The sequence below is a fragment of the Sinocyclocheilus anshuiensis genome, unplaced genomic scaffold (assembly GCF_001515605.1).
Source record: "Sinocyclocheilus anshuiensis isolate Anshui unplaced genomic scaffold, SAMN03320099.WGS_v1.1 scaffold1447, whole genome shotgun sequence".
NCBI classification, from domain to species: domain Eukaryota; kingdom Metazoa; phylum Chordata; class Actinopteri; order Cypriniformes; family Cyprinidae; genus Sinocyclocheilus; species Sinocyclocheilus anshuiensis.
This window is the reverse complement of record NW_015536547.1, coordinates 168,337-176,273: the sequence shown is the minus strand read 5'-3', so window position 1 is coordinate 176,273 and position 7,937 is coordinate 168,337. Positions and strand designations below refer to the sequence as shown.

The following is a 7,937-nucleotide window of genomic DNA, read 5'->3' as shown; positions in this document are numbered from 1 at the left end:
CATTTACCAGTATTGACAATTTAAAGCTGTTTATGATGTTAGCAGCGCAATATTTAACCGGAAGGGTAAAAATGAGTTATTTTCGTCAGTTTACGGCTCGTTAGCTCTAGCTTTCTGCCCGCTTCAAATCAGATACAGAGATGAAATAGTGCGGTAAGACCACATTTATTTGAATGAATTATCGATAGAGAGAGAGATGACAGTTGTGTGTGTGAATTACCTGCTTCTGTGCATCTCTCTCTACAAACAATGAAGCTGTTTAGTTACTTCGATTTAACCTCGTTGCTGAGAAAGATAATGTAGCGATCTAGTATCTATGTTATTTTATTAATAAAAGTCGCAGGCAGCACTGACAATAAGTTTCTGTGTGTGCGCAGTGCGATCTGCAATCTCCGACCTCTCTCCCTATGTGTGTGTGTCTGTGCATCAATTAAAGCAGCGCATTAATATAGAACGGTGAATAAACTGGCTTGGAACTACATGGAATGAATGTAACTTTGATTCTCGCTGTAGTATTGTTGCCGCCGTCGCCATGTCGTGAAGGCGCTGTGTTTCGTTGTGAAAGCGAAACTACTTTGTTTGGCCTTCCAAAAATGGACACGACTAGAAATCAGTGGTTAAGTTGTATTTACAACACTGTTCCAGAACAGTTCAACCCAAATAGTGTGCAGCGCATTTTACGGAGGACTGTTTCCTGAACCTGGGAGAGTAGCCTACTGCCGTCTGTGCACAAAGGTTGTTTCTATAAAGTGGGGCAATTCCAACTTTGCAAGGACAGTCTGGTGCTTCTGACTCACAGCCTGCAAGTACGTTTTCATATTTAAAGAATTTTCCACTGACTATTCAAACGCAAATTTTGGGCAGTGTAGAGTAGCGCTTGTTGTTTGTCGTTTCTCTTCGATCACAAATGCAGACATGGTTTTATGTTTACACGGCGTGATATGCAACACAACGCGTAAAAAGACAGTATAAGTCATTATAATCAGTAATTATGTCCCCACTGGATGCAACGAATGCCTCGTTTGTAATGGGTTTTAATGTTTTTGTCTCGTCGCTCCGGGACACAGCATCACAGTAAGGTAAGGGGCGTAACATTTCTGTCACTCAGAGCACACCTCGCTTTTCAGACCAATGAGCTTTGTAAAAATCGACGCGATTCAGAAAGGCGGGGCATAGAGGAGCAACAATAATGTACAGTATGTGGAAAATAATGTTTTTTTAAACTGCATAAACATTGCATTACACTAAATACACAAAATAATGTTCTTTTTAGCAACGTCATGTGACTCCTTTAATTAAGGTTGACTAGACTAGCCTGTAATACAAATTGTTGAGTTTGCCAGGTGCATACAACATTTATGACAGGTTTTCATGAAAGTGTTGGTCAGTTCGTCTGCTTGACAATGCACTGCAACAATAAAATTGAAGTGAGATAAACAAACTGAGAAATGTTTCTTTTTAGTTAAAACAGATGTTGCCAAAGTTTTCATTTGGGGACATAATTTGAAGTTGGAAAAAGGTAAGAAATTGCAATATATCGCAGAATATCTCAATATTTAAAACCGCAATAATATTGTATCGTGACACAAGTATTGGGATAATATCGTATCGTGGGGCCTCTGGTGATTCACATCCCTACAAATTACCCATTTTTCGGCTCAAAACAATGTACATTTTGCTATTTTGTTCCACTATAGTTTCCTGCATTAGCCAAATGACACTAGATTTTCTCTTATGTCAATTGCAAGGTTGTTAAACGGATGTCAATCACTCCAAGTGACATACTCTACATTTACATGGACAACAATATTCCGATTTTAACACGATTAAGACAATACTCTGATTAAGAATCTATCATGTAAACAGAGATTTTTGATTACCTTAATCCAACTAAAGTCATACTCGAAGTAAGCACAAATCGAATTAAGACATGTGGAGTATTCCTATTTTAGTCGCATTATTGAAGTGCAGTGTAGACATGCACACACCTTAATCATATTATTACCGTCGTGTAGGGCTGCACAATTAATCAAATTTCTAATTGCAATTACAATTATGGATGCCACAATTACGTAATCATTCAAAGCGGCAATTAATCGTTCAAGGTCAACTTATGTTATTCTGCACACTTAAGATATGTTTTTTTTCTTTCTACATGTTATCTTAAGGGTTTTTCCATTAGTTTAGTTTTAGTATAACATTATAATATCATTCATATTTTTACTGTTTTTTTATAATTTAAAGAAGAAACCAATCCGATGTATATTTGACATTTGAGGCTTAATACTATAGAAAAGCACTAAAGGTTTTTCAGTTAGAGTGTTTTCAGCTTGTTTATTTTCATATAAAAATACGGCATGCAGTTGCATCAAACAATGGTATAAAAATCATTCAATGTAAATTGTGATAATCGTAATTAATGACCGCAATTACAATTTCAAGGGAATAATTGACGATTATGATTTGTGTCATAATCGTGCAGCCCTACCGTCGTGTAGAACTTTTCACCACATTTTGCGACGGAAAACAAAAGAGCATGGCTTCAACAACGCCATCGTCTGTATGCACGTACAAATAATTAACTGCACTTGAAGCTTTCAGTAAAGTAAAAATTAAACACCCAAACTGTATATGGCATCATAACGAAGACAAACTATATGTTTATATGTGAATTTCTGGAGGGGACGTCGGATGGCGTCGCGTGGTGATGTAATGACGTCCCATGAAATATGAAAGGAATATTCTGAAATCAACTCATGTAAACACCTTAATCATAATATTGTCTTATTCAGAATAAGGTAAATAATTCGATTACTGATGTCCTTGTAAACGTAATCATTGCTGGCAATCTGATAATACTAGCTAATTGAAAGCAAAAGTCATCAAAACCCTGTTTCGGTCTCCAGTCATCAGTCTCCACCTCTTCAAGCGTGACCCTGCTGGTGGTTTGTTTTTTCAATATCTTTGCAATGAAAGTATAATCAAAACAAACCAGTATGTTAAAAATCTAAAATACACCATGGTTGACAGCTGTTAATGCACAATTACCATTTTAGATCAACAAACTGTAATACTCCATAAAATGTTCTATTCGAACTGAAAGTATAAATCTAGGCTATCCACTGCCATTTTCCAAGCACAACACAAAACATTTCATGAGATTTCATTCACTGAATGCTCTTCAACCCGGCAGTGCATATATTTACTTGCCGGCAACCCAACAAAATAAAAGCTTCCTGATTTTAAGTTTGAAAATGATGAAAATTCATATTTTATATATATGTAAATATTTGCATTTTATTTTTAAGTTTACTGTAAAATAATTGTATTTTTATTTAGTACTCCCTTCTTATTTGAAAATAAAATAGTATTATCACACTTATTTTGTTTATTTCATTTAAAAAAACTAAAAGTACAATAATATTATCGCTGTTATTCATTTATTTTTTATAGTCATATTTCACGGGTCACACACTATGTGCAGTGTAAGTACCAAATCAAATCTCCAGGTGTATTTATGAGAACCAGACTGAAAATCTTATTTGCACCCGTTTATTGCAATTATTTGTGGGACAATATCTGGCACATCAAAAAGCCTACTGTCCACACGAGGCTACCCACTCCATGTCATATAAACCACTTTAATTAGGACACTCATAAAATTCTTCGAGAATATCATTCAATTCTGTAGACCATCTGCTGGACATTTTAATAAGGATCAAATGAGTGAGTTCAGCTTTGAGAATGAAAACCAACCTGTTTGTTCCTCAGTATCTTCATGTTTGACTCTGAATGCTTCTTCAATCTTCAGGTCTTCACTCTCCTCTTTAATAAACGCCATCTTTATAATAATGTGTCACGTGGATCTCAGTTGCTTCAGCAGGAGTTTTTCTGTGTGCTTGGACACTTTGCCCTGTTTAAGATGAGAATATATTTAAGAGAAAGTAAATTATTCTCAAAAATAAATGCGTCATAATGAGCTGCTTGTGAAGATAGTATCGACTTCCAAATTATAATATTTTAAACCCGAAATTCAAACATTAAAAGCTGTTTTGTTCTTTATGTTTAGCCAAAAGCCCCATATCTTTTTGAAGATGGACCATTTATTTCACAAATAAAACAGTCTATGATTTATAGGCCTACATTTTTAGTTGTCCTTCAAGTACTAGAAATCCAAATGTCCGTGATGAAAAGCAGTCTGCGCTGCAGGCTGTGGTAGATTATCGCTTACCTTAAGTATTCATTTAAATAAACGCATCTCTGAAGCCCTCGTTTGATGTTTTGGGTATTTAAATAAATAGCCAGATTGCAAACAGATTCAATCATCCACGCAATCTTGTTAATAAATGACAGGATTCAGCTATATCTATTAAACCCTTGATTCACACTGTGACATTCAAATCTGCGTTTGTGCTGCCGCTGAATGTATATGAAAGATCTTTACAATATCTTTAGTATCGTTATTTCTGTGTTACAACCATTCAAATAGTCACAGAAGTACTGGGATAAAAGTTTATAGTTCGGATATAAACACCGTTGTCTACAGTAGCGATCAAAATAATAATAATAATAATCAAAATCGAGTAAATCACCTTTTGGAAAAGGGCGACGCTTCAAATAAAGTTTGTATCAATTACAACGCAATGCCAGCAGGTGGAGACGAGTGACTTAAAAACGGATTCATTCAAAAAAGTTGATTAATTCAGGAGCGAAGCAAGTGAAGTCTTTATGAGCGGGTCATTGAATCATTTGTTCAACTTAATACTGTACATTATTGTTGCTCCTCTATGCCCCGCCTTTTTGAAACGCGTCGATTTTTACAAAGCTCATCGGTCTGAAAAGCGAGGTGTGCTCTGATTGGCCAGCTATCCAGTGCGTTGTGATTGGCCGAATACCTCAAGCGTGTGACGGAAATGTTACGCCCCTCACATACTGTGTTGATGCCGTGTCCGGCCGGAGCGACGAGACAAAAACATTAAAACCCATAACAAACGAGGCATTTGTTGCATCCAGTGGGGACATAATTGCTGATTATAATGACTTATACTGTCTTTTTACGCGTTGCTTCGCGCCGCGTAAACATTTTTGTAAACAAATTTGTTAACTTAAAGTTTGTTGAATATTGAATATATTTTATAAATAGACTGCAGCCATTTTTACTAGAAACTCTAGTAAACTAAATGTCATTTTGTTTAGTTGTCGTTTTTTTTTTTTTTCAGAATCATGGTGAGAGAATAGTGATCTCTATTTTAAAAATAAAATTGTTATTCTCCATTTTTGAATTTATCCAGAATCGCGCAGCTCTATTTGGTCATTTATCCACATGTAAACAAATAAATGACTTTAATTTTAGATAAAGCATCAAAGATGTGGTCAGTGAGGTTCCGCATCCAGAACGTATACATTTATTTTGTATTCTACAAATGCATTTTCATATTTATGTGCTTAATAAAAATACCCTGCAGTACTATTGTATTGTATACTAAACTGGCATACCTAAAATTGCTCAATCGGAACAACTAATTTTGTGCTTAATGCACTTTAATTAGGGATGTAACGATTAAACGCGTTTGCTTCAAATTTCTAAATTATACAATCTAATTTAGATTAAAATCTGCTCATGTTGCATGTATGCAGCATCTTTGTTTGGATCATGATTAAAATGCAGTGGTTGCCTCTAATTTTAAATGTTAAGAGCACAGACAAAGCCTTATTTTGTGTATATGAAGAGATTTATTTTATTTGTGTTACTTATTTATTTGATTTGGGGCTTGTTTTAAAATTCAATGTAGTTTAGTTATTTACATTTACATTATATTTAAATTGTATTTGTTTAGCAAACGCTTTTATCCAAAGTGACTAACAAATGAGGACAATAGAAGCAATCAAAACCAACAAAAGAGCAATAATATGCAAGTGTTATATTAGTATATTATTATAGTGTTATATTTCAATTTCACAAAGAAATGTGCAGCATTTTGTCCAAGCAATAATAAAAGGACACATTTAATTTATAATTTGTCTTAAATCTCATTTTGTTAAAAATAATAATAATCGTGAATCGAATCGTGAGTTGAGTGAATCGTTACATCCCTAACTTTAATTTAACTTAATTAAATAATTGTGTGGAAGTAGTGCTTAAGTCCAACTAAAGATATACATATGTATATTTGATTGTGCTAAAGTCGAACAATCGCAAGTATACTTCAGGCACACTTTAAATATATTGCATTTAAAGACCAATATTATACAAACATTATACAATTCTAATTTATAGTGACATTAAAACACACATTAGGTATAATATTAAGAAATGTGAATTGTGCAATAACAAAATAGTCGGAATGAAGCTAAATTATAATTTTATCGGCCTATCAGTAAGTGATTTGTCAATATTAATTTGAATTTTACTTAGTATGAAATAAATGTATTTTAAATACATTATTGCGGAGCTTTAATAATAATTATTATTATTTTACTGGGGCTAAGCCCCTTATCTCTCCCAACCTTAGCTACACACCCCTATTCCTAAACTGTTATTAATTTATGTTGAAATAAACATAATTCACTAAAATGAGACCGTTTCTGTTACTCAAGTGCAGATGCGCTTAACTCACACAAAATAACCGTCATTAATATCACTGGATAACACATTTTAGCGTTTCATTCGGTAATGATTAATTTCACAATTTCATAAAAAATTCTCTAACCGAGTTTTGTTGATTTAAACCCTTTAAATAGATAAACATAAACACGCAAACCTTTCTTCAGCCGAATCACAGACGCGGGAGCGCGGCGCAGCTTTATGACGTCATATCTCCAGACCAAAATAAAAGTCTTGTTCGCTAAAGCATAGAATTTTACATCAGAAAACACATATAAATAAGGTATATTAGGAGCCATCATAACCCCAAAGCTATCAATACCGTTGAGCTGAGGTCCATGACTGTAAAGAATTACACTGACTGCGAGTTTGAAACCTGGATGAAAACCTTTGATAAAAATGGTTAAAATAATTTATTGTAAATGTAAATTAAATGTGAATAAAATTGATTAAAGTGTTATTAAAGTTAGCAGTATATAATCTGCGCTAAAATGTGATTATACACAAGTTACCTATTAAGCTCTCAGATTTCAATAATTGGAAATTGATTTATAAACATCCTTTTCTTCTTTATATGAAATCATATGATTTCAGTGATAATGTTCTTTGAGTAGTTTTGTTTAAATTGGAGTTTTTGCAGTATAAATTAAAATGGTTCATTGGTTATTACCACTTCAGTTTCTTTAACTGGCAAAAACCATGCCAACATATTCAGTTGTTACTCCTCGTCTTCCATTATTAAGAGTGAACAGTTAAGTACATCCTGGTATTTGCGGCTCTGAAGCGCAGGCCAGATGGCAAAAGTTAAAAAAAAGAGATGGCTTGGATGTGAGGGATCCAGAGTGATTTTCTGAGATTTTCTGCAGTCATCAAGACTGACTAAAGCAGAGAATCACTGTAGTTTCATACAGATTTCAGGAGGCTGTCATTAGAAGATAAAGTATGCAATATAATGTAAGCAGCTACAGGAATTTACCCAGATTTTCACCAACTCTGATTCAATCAGCATAACTATAACACTCATTATCACAGAGATCAGGGCCACTGCATTCACATTAAACTCAGGTATTGATTAGCAGCAACAAAGACACCAATTAAAGAAATGAGGCAGAAGCATCAACAGCCAATAAAGACAAAAGGTGACACCATGATCAGAGATGGGCATAAATACATGAGAAGATATTTAAAATAGAAATACAAAATACTGTGTGGAAAAAAATGTATTTAAATACAAATATAGTATTTTGTATTTTGAAAATACACAAAATACATGTGAAATTGGCCTTTTTTTTTTGATGAACAATGAAACCAAAAACGTACGATTGTTTTTTGT

The 7,937-nt window shown here is 33.9% G+C and overlaps 1 protein-coding gene across 1 annotated transcript in view; it reads right to left on the bottom strand.

Annotated features, from left to right (window-relative positions):
• LOC107698818 (gastrula zinc finger protein XlCGF57.1-like) overlaps window positions 1–6,821 on the bottom strand; it is a 66,682-nt gene extending 59,861 nt beyond the window's left edge. The window contains exon 1 of the mRNA XM_016499940.1: window positions 6,762–6,821. The gene's annotated coding sequence lies outside the window, so the exon portion shown is untranslated. The remainder of the gene's footprint in view (window positions 1–6,761) is intronic.
• Between the last annotated feature and the right edge of the window lie 1,116 nt (window positions 6,822–7,937).